This window comes from Myotis brandtii, unplaced genomic scaffold (assembly GCF_000412655.1).
Source record: "Myotis brandtii unplaced genomic scaffold, ASM41265v1 scaffold802, whole genome shotgun sequence".
Taxonomy (NCBI): Eukaryota; Metazoa; Chordata; class Mammalia; order Chiroptera; family Vespertilionidae; genus Myotis; species Myotis brandtii.
In genome coordinates this window covers 357,441-374,265 of record NW_005371230.1, presented here as the reverse complement: position 1 = coordinate 374,265, position 16,825 = coordinate 357,441, and the positions used below count along the sequence as shown (strand labels likewise).

The window sequence follows — 16,825 nt, the reverse complement described above, 5'->3', positions numbered from 1 at the left end:
CCCTGGACGTGCCTGGTTTCGTAAGGAATCCGAGGAAGGGCAAAGGGTGAGCTGCGGTGCCTCAGCGCAGGAGCCCCGCCAGCTCGGGGGTCTGCTGTCCGCGGGCCCTGGAGGGGTGACTTCTGCAGAAGGGGCCCTGACAGCCCCAGCGCTTTCCTTTCCTATTTTCTTTGGCACCCACGTGCACGACCCCTTTTAGCCCGATTTCACCACATTCCCCACAGGGTTTTGACACAGCCCCTGGCCAGGAGGACTGGTCTGGACTTCATCAACGCCCTGGACATGAAGCAACCCTGGGCGATTTATCAGCGGGGTATATAGTTAGAGCTGAAGACATTGCTCAAGAGCAGCATTCATCCTCCAAGTTCCTGGGGTCCCTCCACCCTGCTCTTCCTGGCTGTGAGGTTTTCAGGGGTTCTACGTCCATGCGATACCTACTTGGGGGTTTTCAGAGGCCAATGCAATTTATTTTCAGGCTGGTATCCCAAATGTTACTGTTCCTCGTGGCGCCTGAGGCCTGCTAGTAGCCTTACCCTCTAATCACCGGTGGTCCGGGTCCCAGCGATGCTTGTGCCCAGCAGCGGGCGGAAGGCTGTTATCTAGCACACTTTGAATCTGAGTCTTGGGAGGAATTCTTGTTATAATAAACGCCTCTGGTAATGACAGATACCGTTTATTGAAACCCTTCACTCACATGATCTGATTGAATCTCCATAATCTTATGAAGTAGGTGCTGTCATCATTCCCCTTTTACAGATGAGAATACTGAGGCACAGAAAGGTTGAATGCTAGTGAGGGCAAAGCTACGCTTGGAACTCAGGCAACCCGCCTCCAGAGCGTGCACATATATAATAACCATGAAAATATATTTGTGTTTCAAAATAAAAGCAATACTGAACTGTAAAATAAGTATAATAAAGTTTTTAAATTTTTTCTTATGATGAATAAAAAAGAAAATATATTGCCTTGGTATAAGTGGTTTAGCATGTTCAGTCAACCATGGATTAAAAATATTCCAGAGGAACAAAGTCATGTTGCTGATGTGTATACTGTGTAATTAGGCCTAAAATGGGTGCATCTGTACTGAACCCATACAGACTTTTTTCTTGTCATTATTCCCTAAATAATACAGCATAATAACTATTTACATAGCATTTACATTGCATTAGGTATTATCAGTAATCTAGAGGTGATTTAAAGTATATGAGAGGCCCTAACCGGTTTGGCTCAGTGTCGGCCTGCGGACTGAAGGGTCCCAGGTTCGATTCCGGTCAAGGGCATGTACCTTGGTTGCGGGCACATCCCCAGTAGGGGGTGTGCAGGAGGCAGCTGATCAATGTTTCTAACTCTCTATCCCTCTCCCTTCCTCTCTGTAAAAAATCAATAAAAAATATTAAAAAAAATAAAGTATATGAGAGGATGTGTGCAGGTTATATGCAAACACCACTCCATTTTACAGGAGGGACTTGAGCACCACAGATGTTGGTATCCTCAGTGGAAACAACCCCCCATTGGTACCTGGGGATGACTGTGCTCATGGAGGCCTCAAGCACATTCAAGTTGGCTCCGCCCTACAATACACTGAGAACTTTCCCTGGCTCTCCTCACCTCTCCAGAACATCTGGACGTTGTGGCAGTAATTGTTTCTCTGCAGTGTGCCGGCACTGTGGCACCGTGAAGGTGAGGGCAGCCCACACTCCAGTGGCCTCTGTAACAGCTGTGTTCTTCTAGGTCCCCTTCTACACTGAGATATTCCAGACCTAGACTCGTCAATTAAAAGAAGAAATGGATTCCACTTTCATTTTGATTGGGTTTCCACTTGGCTAATCCTTGGTTTCTCTGCCCAGGTCTCTTTCTCCCCACCCAGGATTTCATCATTTTAGCCTCTCCTTTTTCCTCTTCTCCAACCAGTCCTTCAGCCTGGTGCCTCCTCAGGCACTTCCCAAGTTCTGTGCTGGATCAGTTTGCTGGGGCTGCCATAACAAAGGACCACAGACTGGGTGGCTTAAACACATTAAAGTATTGTCCCACAAGTTCTGGAGTCTGCAAGTTCAAAATCAAGGTGTGAACAGCGGGGGTGCCTTCAGAAGGCTGTGTGGGAAGCATCTGTTCCAGGCCTTTCTTTTGGGCTTGGGGATGGTCATCTTCTCCCAATGTCTCCTCACATGGTTTTCCCCCTGCATGTGTTTGTGCCCAAATTTCTCCTTATATGGACACCAGTCATATTGTATTAGGGTTCACCCTAATGACCTCATTTTAACTTGATTGCCTCTGTAAAGACTCTATCTCCAAATAACATCCATTCTGAGGTACTGGGGGTTATGACTTCAACATATAAATCTGGAGGGGAAGGGGGACACAATTCAACTCATAACATGTGACAACTGTCACTGGCTCTCCCCTTACCCCTCCCCACTCCAAAACACGTTTCTCCCAAACGCGTGCCTCTCCCTGGGTTCAGCCCTCAGTGCCGGTGGCTGGCAGCTCTAGAGTGGGAAAGGCACACAACCAGGCATCACAACTGGATTCCGTCCCCTCTGGCAGAGCCGTCCTGACGTTGGGAGGCAACCTCTTCTGGAAATAGAGGGCTAGACTAAATATTTTCTCAGGTTCCTTTCAGCACTAACACTTTAAAAACACACACGCTTCTCCCTAATTATTCCAAACTTAGAGGCCCAGTGCACAAAATTCATGCACAGGTAGGATCCCTAGCCCTGGCCAGTGATCAGGGCCAATCAGGTTCCCTGCCTCCCCGCCTCCTCCTTCCTTTGCCACCCGCATGCCAACGCTGCCGCTGGTCGCCCGCCATGTTCCGCGCCACCCCCTGGTGGTCAGCGCACATCATAGCGAGCAATTGAACTCCTGGTCTCACAGTCAAACTCCCAAGGGGACACTTTGCATATTAGCCTTTTGTATATATAGAAGTTTCACGGTTTGAAGGGCTGTCTTGTGACCATCAGACAGAGGGTATGATGAGAGGCAGGACTGCATAGTGGTTAAGAACACAGGTTTGGGAGTTGAGCTACTTTGCATTAAGCCCCATTTCATCCTCTGTAAGACAGGGATAAAAGTCTTAGTATTATTATAATAACAGTCTTATTCCTATAATAATAACCTAACACAGAAGGGTGTTGCAAGGACTGACAGCCCATGGCCTCAGTGTTCTCAATGAAGGTTCCAGACTCCATAGTTCAGGATTCCGTTTTGGGGACTTGGAAAGAAGTAGGAGACTTAAACCGTTTTTTCTACTTTCTTTTAGCCAAGCATCTCTTTAGCCAAGCGAACAAGAGCCGATTGGAGGCTGCAGTGGAACAAGTTTCCTAGTGGAAGTTTGAGTCTCTTTTTAAGTTGCTCTCACCCCATTACGTTTTTGGATTGATTAAAATTTTGTGGCTAATTCTGGCTAGATCCAATCTACATCTGCCAAAAACTGATTGATCAATCTACTAGAGAAGCTAAATAGAGTCAAAGTCCTTTGGGGGACAGGCTGAGGGGCAGGTTGACAATGGTCTTGTCTCCAAAGCTCCCACTTGTGATTGCCAACTGCAAAGTTGTGATTATTATTGATCTCCTACGCCCATTGCTTTTGAGCAGGGCCATCTGAAGTAGAGCTGCATCAATTGATAATGGCCAATGTGCTTTAAATTCCAGATCTTGGTAAGTGGATGATTAAAGAAAGGGTTGGCGTCAGTGGCTGGGTGTTTGTCACTCAATCTGTTTTGAGGCTACGTCTGCATTAGACAGATACCTGTCTCTCCCATGAAGCTGTAAGTGCTTGTTAATCTTCATATACCCCCACTTACCTGCAAGTCCTAGTATAGTATTTACACATCGTAGGCACTCGGTTTGTGAATTGGACACATTTTTCTATATATTCATATGTGATCAATGGCAACAAAGGGTGGAGCCAGGTTTTGTGGAGTCTGACGTTCACACAATTTAGGGGACCTCTTTAAGAAAATTACAAATATAAAGTTGGATATAAACAAAAATTTTTTAGAATGAAAACAGAAATATAGTAAAATACAAATTTAAAAAGTTTATAACACAAAAAATGTATAACACCATAAATTTCACAAAATCCAGAAAAATAACCTTAAAAAATATTAATTCTTTTCTCCTACCTTTGTAATAATTTTTAGACCCTACCTTTTGGCTGCATACTTGTTAATTGCTTCTTTACATTATATTTTTCATAAACTTTATTTATGGAACAGTTCTAGACTTACAGAAAAATTGCTCCTCTTGGCTGTGATAGTTTGTCAGATTATCCTTGTTTTGGGGAAGCTTGACCACTTAGAAGGGTACATACTGGCCATTTAATTTTGTAAAATGTCCTAATGGGATTTGACTGATATTCTTCTCATGATAAGCCTGGGGTATGGATTTTTGGGAGGAAGACATTTTTACAATTTTCTATAGAGAGAAGAGAAGGAAAATGCATTCTTTCCTTCCACAGGGTTGATGGAATTTTTTTAATTGACAGTTTTGATCAGACATTGATGAGAACTGAATCCATTGCTTTTCACTTTAAATAAGTGCTGATCAGAAGAATTTTCAATAGTATAACTTCTGACTATGTACCATTCATCCTGGTTTCTCTTTTACTCCCCACATACTTCCAGATGCCTTAGGACAGGCTGATAAGGAGATATGACTGCGGGCCCTCTGGACATAAGATGCTGGGGAGTTGAAAGAGAATCTAGAGGTAGTTCTGGGAACATGGGAAGGTTAGAAATATACATACAAGAACTGGAAAGCCCATAAATATATCTCCCCAATCCCAAAGTAATATATTCCCAACTCCAGTTCCCTTAGCTGGGTTCTAAAAATGAGCTGGCCATTTTAGCACTCTCAAGGGAAGATGGTGATAGAGGGAACCTGGAGCAGAGAATGGCAACAGTATTAACTGATTACAGCTAAATTATCTTTTGCAAATTTTGCGGAAACATTTATGTGAATACGTGGCTAGCACCTTCAGTGAACTAGGGCCCTAGTGAAGCTGTGTTAACATCCATAGTCGGCAGGACTCTTTCAGCATTATTGTGCTACGGCTCAGATTTGCTGATACAGCTCTCTCAGACTTCCAGCAATAAGGAAGAAGGATATTTCCACCAAAAGAACACTTTTCTGTAAGTACTGATGATTATCACATGGTCTTCTCTATTTAAGCTATGGTCCTTCCTTCTCCCACATCCTTTTTCTTTCTTAAGTGCACTTGATCCACTGACATCATTAACTTTATGATGGAGTCAATGAGTTCTCCCAGCCTCACTGGTCAGGCCCTCTCCCAGCATGCAGTGCTGCTCCAGCATAGTTGCTAGATAAAGTCAGGGATTCCAGAAGTCATCCTGCTCCCCCACAACACCTGACTTTCTGTGTCTTGAGGTGATTTGACTTTATTTAGTCGATGTTGAATATCCTATATAATAAAAGCATAATATGCAAATTGACCGAATGGCCGAACAGCAGAACGACCATCCGGACAACCATCTAGGACTACGCTATGACACCCACTGGTGCCAGGTCAGCTAAGGCGGGTGCAATGCGATTGATCGGGGGCCCGGCCATTGCCCCATGATGGCACTGCAGAGGAAGGCCCATGCCACCGACCAGCGGGCTGCAGCAGGTGGGTGGGGCCTCCTCTGCGAGGGAAGCCCGGGTCCCGGATGCTGGAGGGAAGCCAGTGCCGGCAGCCAGGGGAAGGAAGGCCTACTCTTGCATGAATTTCGTGTATTGGGCCTCTAGTAAATTATAAGTATCCCAATCTTCCAATTCAACTAACTTCTCAATGTCAACCAGTAAAATTCTAACTCTTTACAAGAATTTCTAGGATGTCCTTCATAACCTGTTCCTGCTTTCCTCACTGGACAGCTCTCTAGCCACACCCTCTCCAAATAAACTTTACTGTAGAAGAAGGTTTCTGTATCTGCATTTAACAGATATGCTTCAATGGCGCACACAACTGAGGGTGGAAACAGGCAGCAGTCTCCAGCGCACCAGCCTGCAGGCAGTCTTCTGGCGGGCTTACCCAGACAGCAGTCACTCTATTCACAGGGCCCTGAGTGTGGGATCCTGAGACAGGGCCTAGGCTGGCACTGTCACTGTGATCAGATGGGTAAGTAGTCTGTCACCGTGACTAAATGAACAAACAATATATGTCACAAGAACCTATGATCCCATTGGACCTAATGTTTTAAAATTTTGATATGTTTGACAAACTTCCATAAATTCAAAAATTAGTCTTTCTTAACCTGAAAATAACTTTGAGAATATTTATCAGGATCCCTGAAACATTTCAAAGAATGTCTCTTCCTCTCTGTAAAAGAGGGGAATTAAACTAATTAAGTCTATTTGATATGTTTAAATTATATGGAAAGCACTGTCAAATAACAGTAACAATTGTGTTATATTCATATGCACATATTACTGTTATTAAAAGAAATATTATAGAAGTTGTATAAAATTTCTAAGAATCCACAATGTCCTGATAAAATGTTTTTATTTGCAATTCGAATTACACTAAAATATGTGTTGAGAAAAACAAATCTGTCATTTGCATTGTAATCTGGTCTTTAACAGTCATTCCAAGTCGGTCATTTATAGGGTCACTGTCTTACTCTGATACTTTTTGCAAAAATGTTTCCTCTTCAGAGAGACTGGTGGAGAGGACTCTGACACTTACTCTAAAATACAGGTTTCTGAGCCATTTTCAGATCATATCATTGAACTGAGTAGGAATTTTCAAAAGTCTAAAGAAAAATTGGATTCATAAATCTGCTAACAAAAAAAAATCAAGATAAATAAGAGTTAATGACATGGGACTGAAAGGACAAAAAGATGTGTGGACTGAAGGCTAGGCTCTACCCTGCACAGCACAGTGCTGAGGAGACACAGATGAGAGGGACCATCAGGAAGCGTGAGAAGAGAAACACCAAACATAAGAATGACGAAGAGTCCCCAGGGTGAAGTCCCTGCTCATCTGCTGGGCAGAGAGGGACCCACCCCAGCTAAAGCACTTTCCAAAGGGATGAAACAAAAACGAAAAGAGAGAGTGGCACAATGGGCAGCCAGAGTCCGTGCCCAGGGAGACACAGGGGTATTAAACGTTATCCGAACAGGAAAGAGAAAAAAGAAAGTGTCGAAGAGGCTGGTTACCAAAGTCTGCTTTGTTGGAGGTGGCTTTACTTGAAAACCACCTAAATATGAAAGATTCATCAGGCCCATGTAACACAGCCTGCACTGAAGGCCACCTTTGTCCTGCCAGTATTTTATGTAAAGAAGAAACCCTCATCCCCACTTCATACAACTTTGGGTGTTATCAGCAAAGGTGCTGTCATCAAGGTGAATGTGAGCGAGTTGGGCCTTGTGACGTGAAAATATGCCCGGGTTACCAGCCATCCTGAAAACGATGGATGCATAAATGCAGTCTTACTGGTTTGACAGCAAGTAACTCCTTATAATTATTGAAGACTGTGCACCGATCAGGAAAGCTCCTTTACTGTGATGTTCCTGAGTACTAGCTCACAGTTTACATGTCTGCAGTCATTAAAATGGCCCAGTTTACATAAAAAGTACAAAGAAGTGGATGGAGTTAATTTTAATATGTTATTGAACCCAGTATGCCCAAAAATAGTATTTCAACATGTAATCCATATCAAAACTTTAGAGAGATGTTTTGCATTCTTTTTTTTAAACTTGGTCTCCAAAATCCATTGTGTATTTTATACATACAGCACATCTCAATTCAGACTAACAATATTTCAAGTGTTCAACTGCCCCAGGTGGCTCTTGGACGAGACAATCTAAAGGGTGTTGTACAACTTTGCTTCTTGACGTGCAAACCCATCCCCTCTGCCCCGCTGGTCATCTCAAGACACTGGGGACTGTGTGGAGCTCCAGGGAGCTGAAAAACGGTGAAGTGGAAACTCTGAGGATCACAGCCCCAGAGCACAGCTATCCGTCCACACAACCTGAGGCCCAGCAAAGGCAGCCTGATGATGCAGGTGCCACCATCGCCCACATCGGCATCCGGCTGTCCTCAGCCACACCTGGGTAATTAGAGATCCACTAGAGGAGAATTGCTGTGTGCTTCTAAAATGAGAGCGTTGCCACCATGGTAAATAAGTTTATCAGCAAAGTTAAAGAAAAGTTGGTGTTCGGTTGAGTTGGTGAATTGAGTTGTCTCAATCCCGGAGTCTCCCTAGATCCCCTCGGCTGTCCCCGTTCCCTGACGTGTGCAGTGGCTCCATGGACAGCATTTCTTCTCTGAATCCCAGCCCCCGGGCACGGCAGGGCTCAGTCTGTGTTCAGTGAGTGAACACAGGAATGGTAAGCTTGCTCCGTGACTCAGGGGAGGAGAAAGCGTGAGATATGATTTTGAAATTGGTTCCTTCTTCGAATGACAGATACAGACAAAGACTAATGTCTTTTCTGACATCTCCTCTCTGGCAGACTCAGCACAGACGTTTTTCTTTAACGAGTATTCATCATAGCTGCCTGCTCTTCCACCTCACAGGTTCTGCCAAGGTCAACAAGAGCAGGTCTGGAGGACAGCGGCTTTGGAAACAAGAGGGATACAGAGGTCAAACAGAAAGAACTGGTCTTCCACGGTGAGGCGGGGCTTCATCGGGGACCCCCCTCTCAGGAACTGCTACTTCCTCCCACCACTTCAAGGCTGCTGTGCGACATGCCCACGGCAGTGTCTACTTTCCCGGAAGATTCCATGTCTCGGGACAGATTCAGCCCAGCACTGTCATGCATGTTGAAATTGGCCTACTCTGTCTGTCTCTTGCCTTCCTGGTTCACCTGCTACCTCACTGGAGAGTCTGAACACTAGGTTCTCCTCTGGTTCCTGAGCCTGGAGCTATGTCTCACATGGGCATCCGCACAAGGAATGAGAAGCCTGTGATAATGTGGGGTCTGAGAAGCAGCAGTCAAGGGTTTGGTTAGGGAGCTGCAGACAGGGAGCTCCCTGCAGACTTTAATGGGCTTGGCCTGGAGAGAAGGAGAGGAAGGAAGGTGTGTGGCCTTCCTTGGCCCCCATGCGATCTCAGGAAAGTTGAGCAAGGCCAGGAGGTCCCAGGACAAAGTCTCCAGTGAGAGGAGTCCCATGTGTCCCAGGAAGGGGCCTGTTCCACATGCCCCTGCCACACCCAGTCATTGGCCAGGAGCAGCCTGTGGGAAGGGTGACCTCAGCAGAGGCAGAGATGGATGTTAGAGCAGAGGACAGCGGCTGGTGCCGGGCCCATTATGCTGCCGGGGGCTGGAGGTCTGCAAGGTGCATGCTCCTGGCTGCTCTCAGGCTGTCTCAACAACAAGCGGTGTGGGCCCGGCTCAGCCCGTACACAGAGCGAGCACCACGTGACAGGATGGAATGTGCCCTGGAACTGGCCTTGAGGTCCTGGGTCAAGGCCCTGATTGTTACTCACTAGCTCTGTGACCTTAGATACAACCTCTAAGTGCCTTGGCTTCTTGATCTTAAACGCACACCTGCCTCACAGTGTTGTGTAGAAGGAAATGAACTTGTGGTAAAGAGTACTTTGTACAGTGTTGATATGAATGCTCACATGGTGAACAAAATCAACAAAGCACCGCTATTGGAGACCAATGACAGGACGTCTGCATTCTGTCATAAGGAAAGTCTGTGGCAATGATAGGACTGTCCATCTTTGTGGTTCCATTTGTACAACACTGCACACTATTCCAGCATTCAAATTCTACAGCATCTCAACCACTTCAGAGATGTTAGGTTTTTAATTGAATTTATTATGGTGACATTGGTTAATAAAAGTATACAGGTTTCAGGTATATAATTCTACAATACATTATCATCTGTATTGTGTGTTTAGCACCCCAAGCCAAGTCAGATTTTAAAATTATGTTCTGGGCAGATATTTATAAAATTTTTTCAATGCACAAGGATTGGAGAAGATAAAGAGTATTTCTGAAAGGCCCAAAATTTTACATAAGATAGATATATTCCGCAGCTCCTGAATAATTTGAGGGTGACAATAATTCATGGAGAGCAGTGGTACTTGCTCACTGCTCACTGCTTCCCCTTCTAAATGGGGAAGATGCTGGTGGTGGAAAGCTGTTGAGTTAAAGAACACCCCTCAGTTTTTATTCCAGGAAGATGCTGAAATGTCAAAGGCTGGGGAGCACCTCTTAGGAATCACAGGGTGAGGTCACAGGCATAAGCAGTGGCTCTGAGACCTCATCTGACACTCAGATTCCAGGGCGGACTCACTCTTTGGTGAAGGATGCTAGGAGATGAGGAGCCTGAAGCTGGAAGAAGAAAACTGGAAAGACTGTGGATTTTTTCCTAAATAGTTGAAAGATTCAGAACTGTCTAGATTTTATTCTGGAAAAAAAAAAGAGTTAAAGTAGATAATCTGATATTAGAATCTGTGGTTCTGATGTGAGCTCTGGGGTTATGAGTGAATGAAATTAGACGTTGGACTGGTAGGAACCGGGTAGCCAAGGGTGGAGGCTAAACTCACAGAGTGAGTCACACCCTTAACAATTTACTTGACTATGAGGAAACAGGTCACCCCACATCAGGACACCCCCAGACAGAAGACTCCCCAGCCAACCAGGCAACTTGTCTGTCTGCTGATCTCCATGCAGTGTTTGTTTCATGTTGCCACCACCCAAAGATTACAGCAGCTATTCTCCTTAAAGACAGACCTGAAGTATGGCTTTCCCAACTTCTCTGTCCTTCCGACCATGTTGCCTCTTCCACTCTCGGCAGTCCAGGGCCCATAGCCAGTCCAAAGGGCACAGGTCTACAGCAAGAGGAATAAACTCCTTTTGCTCCCTTGCCCTGAATAAGCAGGGCTCCCGAAAGTGTGGTCCTCGGATGCCAGCATCAGAGTCACCTGGAGAGCTGGTTACGGAGGAGATTTCATCAGCCCCACCCAGACCTACTTATCTAGAATGTCTGGGGGCGGGACCCAGAACCCACATTCTCTCCCCCAGCCCCCACCCACACTCATTTTCCCCAAGTGATCCTTTTGCACACAAAAGTGTGAGAACCAGTGAAGGGATCGGTAAGCTCTCAGGTCAAAGATCCTGGGGCTTCACGGCCCTGGTTTCAGGAGATTTACCTATTTCTCAGTTATTTGTAGTTTTAAAGTTTTACTCCTTTTGCTCCCTAGGTATTCTCTCTGGACCTTCTCGTTTACTAGTCAGAGATTTTTTTTTTAAGTCTCAACAAATTACTCATACAACAATATACATATATAGTATATTACATGGAAGACCCATGGGGGAGGGGACACTTACAGAGATGAGGTGCCCCGCCCTGAAGGTGCTGGCAGGCTGGAAGAGGAGCTAAGTCTGTGTGGAACCAGCTTGGCTGCAGGGCAAGGAAATCACAGGGCTGCGAACTCAGGAGGCCTCCCTTCTGATTGGTCAGTACTTGGCTTAGCCAGTTGCTAAATATGTTGGATATCAATCCTGGCAATAAGTACTATATAAGTGGTAGAAACAAAGTTTTCCAAGAGTTCTGAGGGGGAAGAGATCACAACCAACTGGAGCAATGAGGACAGCTTCCTGGAGGAAGTGCCAATTGAATGAGACCTTGAGGAGCCGTAAGATTTCAATGGGAAGAGGACACGCTGATGGAAGAAAAGGAATGAGAATAGGCACAGAGGCAGGGAACTGTGAGGTGTGGTCACGGAGAGAGTGGAAGGATCGGTGATGTATCAGTTACCGATTGCTGCGTGACAAACCTCTCCAGAATGTAAGGGCTTAAAACAACAACAGTCACTTATCCTGCTCCTGAATCTACAGCTTGTCCTTACTCACTCAGTGTCAGCTTAACGGGGACTGGGGGTTCACTTTCAAGATGGCACCATCACCCAGCTGGGAAATTGGAGGTGACTGTCTGTTCTTCTTCTTCTCCTCTTCCTCCTCCTCCTCTTCCTCTTCCTCCTCTTCCTTCTTCTTTTTTAATATTTTTATTGATTTCAGAGAGGAAGGGAGAGGGTGGAGAGAGGGATACATCAATGATGAGAGAGAATCATCAATCAGCTGCCTTTTGCACACCCTGCACTAGGGATTGAGCCCACAACCCAGGTATGTGCCATGACTGGGAACCGAACCATGACCTCCTGGTTCATAGGTCAACATTCAACCACTAAGCCATTCTGGCCAAGCTGTCTGTTCTTCTTTATGTGGCCTTCTCTACAGCATGGGCTTCCTCACAGCTATTGGGTTGCAAGAACAAGCATCCCAACAGGGCCAGGTAGACGATGTATCACCTTTTATGACCTAGGTTTGGGGATCATATCACCACTTCTGCTGTGGTCACAAGCCCACCCAAACACAAAGGGAGGGATCAGAGAATCTACCTCTCAATGGGAGGAGCGTCGACGTGTTTTGTAAGAAGAGGATGTGGGAAGGGAGATGTTGTTGTAGCCAATTTGGGTAAATAATGTGACAGCAAGCCCTGATGATGCATTAAGCAATAATATAAAGCGGTTTTTAAAAACTAGATGATTTCATTAGTTTCAAATAGGCAAAGCAAACATCACTCTTCTTTTGCAGATGAGGAAACAGAACTTAGAGAGGTGGAGTAGAAAGGTAGGTTTTCTATGCACTTAATGAAGCTTTAGCTTCAGAGCCCCTCACTAGCAATGGCACCTTCTGTCAAGGCACCAGGAGGGACCCAGAACGTGTTCATATGCACGTGTGTTCTGTAAATTTTCAGGGGCAAGAGATCTTAGCTGCAATTGGTTAAGTCTACTGTACTCTTCCACTTCAACCTCCCCTCCATCACATTTCTCCTGTGTCAGGTGTCATTGGAATGGTTATGGACACTTTGGAGATCCTGTTAAGGGGAAATTAAACCACAAGATACAATTTCTGGTGGACAGGGATATGCTGATGTGGTTTTCAGTAACTTCAGCAGACAGTGAAGTTATCACTGGGCATCCTGAAGTAGAAGTGACTTCCAGGAATCCTGCTCTGGCTTGCTGGCTGACTCACCCGGCGCTGTGATGCTAGAGGCCAGGACGAGAGGTCACACAGGACATGGCTGTGTCCTGTGGTATACGGAACCAAAAGGAATTAGTTTGAAATGTGCATCACCAGAAGCTAGTCTGCGGAGAATTCTCCCAATCAGGATGCAGTTGTTGTACCTGCCAAAGGCAGAGTGAGTGCAAGGAAAGCATGAAGACATCATGATACAAGTTATTAAGAAAGAGGCTCTTTCCTGAAACTCTCTGGAAGGAAGACGGGGACTCAGAACTGCTCACAGCGAAGAAAGTTGATACCCGAGATGTGTTTGCAGGAAATGGGAGAAAATGAGGCTATTTGTGACCCCAATTATCAACTCATCAACAAAAAGCATTTATAAAGTCCCAAGTGTTCCAGGACACTGTGGGGATACTGGAGTATAGAGGGTGACCGCTAGTTAGACGCACTGAATTAGACAGGGTTTCTGATCTGTATGATATAAGGTAATGTGAAATGAAGTTAACTCAGGCCAACTTACCAGGTAAAACCAACAAAAGAAGGAAAATAAGGCATTACTTACACAGTGCAGCAACTGCATTTACACTGGTCATTGGTACACAGCATTTGTTGGTGGAGATGGAAAGCAGGGAGCAAGTCTGGGAAGGAGAGAGAGGGAAGTAACTGGAAGTCCTAGGCTTAACCAGGGCAAAGGGAAAGAAACCCACCTGGAGAGGCTCCGTGGGGGAAGGCTGATTCTCAGTGGGCTGGGCAGGGAGGCTGTTTCCTGGGCATGTTCCAAGTAACAGCTGGGTGCAACTCCTGATGGAATTCCAGCAAAGAGGCAGGAACTTAGAGAGTGTTTGCGAGGAGTGATCTGAAACCTACAGTGATAATAACCACCACTGTCATCTTTTAGATACCTGTGTCAAACCAAAAAATCAATGCATTTTACTTATTGATGCAAGGTGAAATAACTTGCATTCCTGATGATGCCTTTGAAAGAGAAACAGACCATCTTAGATGTGTTTGTGAAAGGTCGTAGGAGCCATGACATCATCAGAAATGGTGGGGCTGGGGTTCAATGGGTCAGGTTGATGAGTGTCGTAGCAATAGTGAAACCGAAAGGAGAAGACAAAAGTTAATGGAAGTCAGACCAAGACTGTGAGAGTGATCACGGGAAGGAGGCATGTTGGTGAAGGACGGGCCGTGCTAATGGGTGGTCTGAACTGAAGCTCCCTCGGAGGGTTGCTGGTGGTCCTGGCCTCTCAGCCGCAGCCTGGTTCTCTCATGTACTTACATCTCAGATGAATGGGCACTGCCTGCTGGCTTTCACTCCCGCTGGTGCCTCCCAGGCTGGGCCCCACGCCAGCACTGTACCAACTGCAGAAGTCCCCTCCCAATCCCCTCAGTCTTTTCTGCCCTCAGCAGCCCTGGGCCTGGTGGGTCCCTTCCTCCTTTTGGAAAGTCCCTTCCCTGTTAGGACTTCTGTGATCTACATTTTTGCCCAATCTCCCTCTGCTCCTTTCCTATGACTTTCCACGTCTCCTCGCCCATTTCACGTTCCTTGACTGTGGGCACTCCCAGGATCAACCCTGGTCCTCTGGTCTTCTCACTTTATACTGGACACCAGTTCACTTTTATTTTCTCAATAAATACACTTACTAAAAGAATCCCCAAAGCTACATTTCCAAAAAGCCAACCATTTTTGCCAAAGCTTCTAGTACATGCTCCCTGCTGTGTTGTCATCATTTCAAACTCAAAATACCCAAAACTTAATTTATCCCCTACCCCCCAAGCCTAACGTCCTCCCTCACTTCCTAATTTCTGGTCATGTTATCACACTTCTCAAATTCTCCTAAATTTGTGCCGTTGGGTTTTCCTGTCCCTTTGTCCCTCCATCAGTCACCAAGTCCTGTGGACTCACCCTTGCCATGTTCATAAATTCATTGCTACCTGTCTCTTCTCATCCCAAGAATCAAAAGCCATCTCGTCACATCTCTCAAGGGGAGAGTCTGGTAGCTGTTTCTCTCTGAATTATCGTCCTTAAACACTGTCTTGGTAGCAGTAGCTTCATATATCAAGTGCTTATTATATGCCAAGTACTTTAGTAGAAGCTTTAAATACGCTACCTCATTTAAGCCTCTCAACCCTATGAATCGACACTACTGTTAAACACATTTCACAAATGGGAAAACTGAGTCTCAGCAAGTTTACCTCTGCGTCCCAGAGTCATACAGCTAACGTGGAATACGGCCTTGAACTCGTATCTAGTCAACTCCAATGTGTGGCATGCTGCACGTGTGCTAAAAAACCGACAGCAGTCTCCTGTGACTTATCAGGTCCAGCATCCTTGTTCAACACCCAGCGTCTCCTAAACTAGCCTCACCAATCTGCCCGCTGGACTGCCTTCTACTGTCCAGAGTGGTACCCTTCCTCTTAACAGCCCCACCTTCCTAAGCAGCGGGTGGAGCAGGGCACTGAGTCATGAGCCTGACATGTGTACTTCTCTAACCCTGAGTTCTCTTACTTGTGAAATACCCACCCCACAATCCCAGGATTGTTGTGAGGATTAAATATAACGATTACAGAAAGCGCAGCATGGCGCAAGGCACATAATAGGTGCGCGATAAATAGGACCCACTGTGACTAGTCCTATTTTTTCTGCCTCTCTGCTTTTGTTCATGGTATTCCCCACATATGTAATGCGTGTTCTTCTTGTTGCTCTAACCTAACAGTTATTAAAGGCCAAATCCCATCTTCACGAAACGTTCCCTTTAGCCAGCACACACTGCTCTCTCCCCTCTACAATTCTGAATGTGCTTTTTATGTGCACTAGGTGGCTAGTATTATATACTATCTTATTCTCAAATGGTTTCATATAAACGAGGCTCACACGTCACTTGTGAGCTTGTTAGTATTTCTTCTGTTCCCATCTCAAAGCTCCTGGCAAAGTGTTCCAAAGTGATTTATTAACTGACTGGTGGAGACATTTAAACGTTAGAAGAAGTATGAGAAAATAAAGACAAAATTGGCTATTATGTTGTTTGATTTGATTTAGCAACCAGAGGTCTGTGTTTAGGTTATCCTGTAAGAGGCGCGGACCAGAAAGGGAGACAGGTTACATAATTAGAAACGACTTTCTAAGGGGGGGGGGGGGGGGGGGGGGGGTTCAGGAACACAGTCGGTGCCAACTGTGGTGAAGGGAAGGAGAAACGGTGCACTCAGGATTATTGCTATTATTGCACTCTTTCTTTAAACCCCTTCTCTTAGAGAAAAGACAGACCTGAGAGGAAAGATGTGAGTTACATTTCCGGGGAACCGCAGGGAAAGAGTGAAGATGTAATGGGCTAGAAGCAACGAAGAGGAGGACCCCAGGCATTCACGTTTGTAAGTAACACAGAAAAAACAGGAAGCACATTAAACAGAAGAGCCAGAGGTCACATTAAAAAGTGAGATTGTGGCTGACACAAGTGTAAGAGGAAAAGCCTTAAATGCACCCAGGAAACTGGGTCATGGAGAGCCAGCAGCATTGCTTACTTCGCTACTCATGGAGAAAATTAGATAACTGTGTTATTTTGAAAGAAACCAGGTTCTGTTTACTGAATGGTCTGAAAGAAGTGAGAAGGGCCAGATAGGGGATGCTTTGTTTTGGTTCTGAGATTATGTCACACAGGAGAGCCCGCATGCTGTATTCAAAAATGCCAACACGAGAGAGATCGGGGCAGGTTTCTGAGCTCTGGCAGGTGGGACGGGCACCGTGGGTGAGCAGCAAAGGTGCCTGAAGGGAGAGCATGCACTCATGGCTCTGAGCCCCCTTCTTGTTCTGCGGGGAATGGCAATTATTACTTAAAGGCAGAGTGAG

The 16,825-nt window shown here is 45.6% G+C and overlaps 1 long non-coding RNA gene and 1 pseudogene across 1 annotated transcript in view; both read left to right on the top strand.

The window, feature by feature from the left end:
• Positions 1–6,099, top strand: part of LOC106724352 — a 26,370-nt gene extending 20,271 nt beyond the window's left edge. Inside the window, exons 3-5 of the long non-coding RNA XR_001360115.1 lie at positions 1,419–1,421; positions 4,819–4,822; positions 5,711–6,099. This is a non-coding gene — a long non-coding RNA (uncharacterized LOC106724352). The remainder of the gene's footprint in view (positions 1–1,418; positions 1,422–4,818; positions 4,823–5,710) is intronic.
• Positions 6,100–6,359: 260 nt separating this feature from the next.
• LOC102261944 lies at positions 6,360–15,036 on the top strand (annotated as a pseudogene).
• Positions 15,037–16,825: the final 1,789 nt, after the last annotated feature.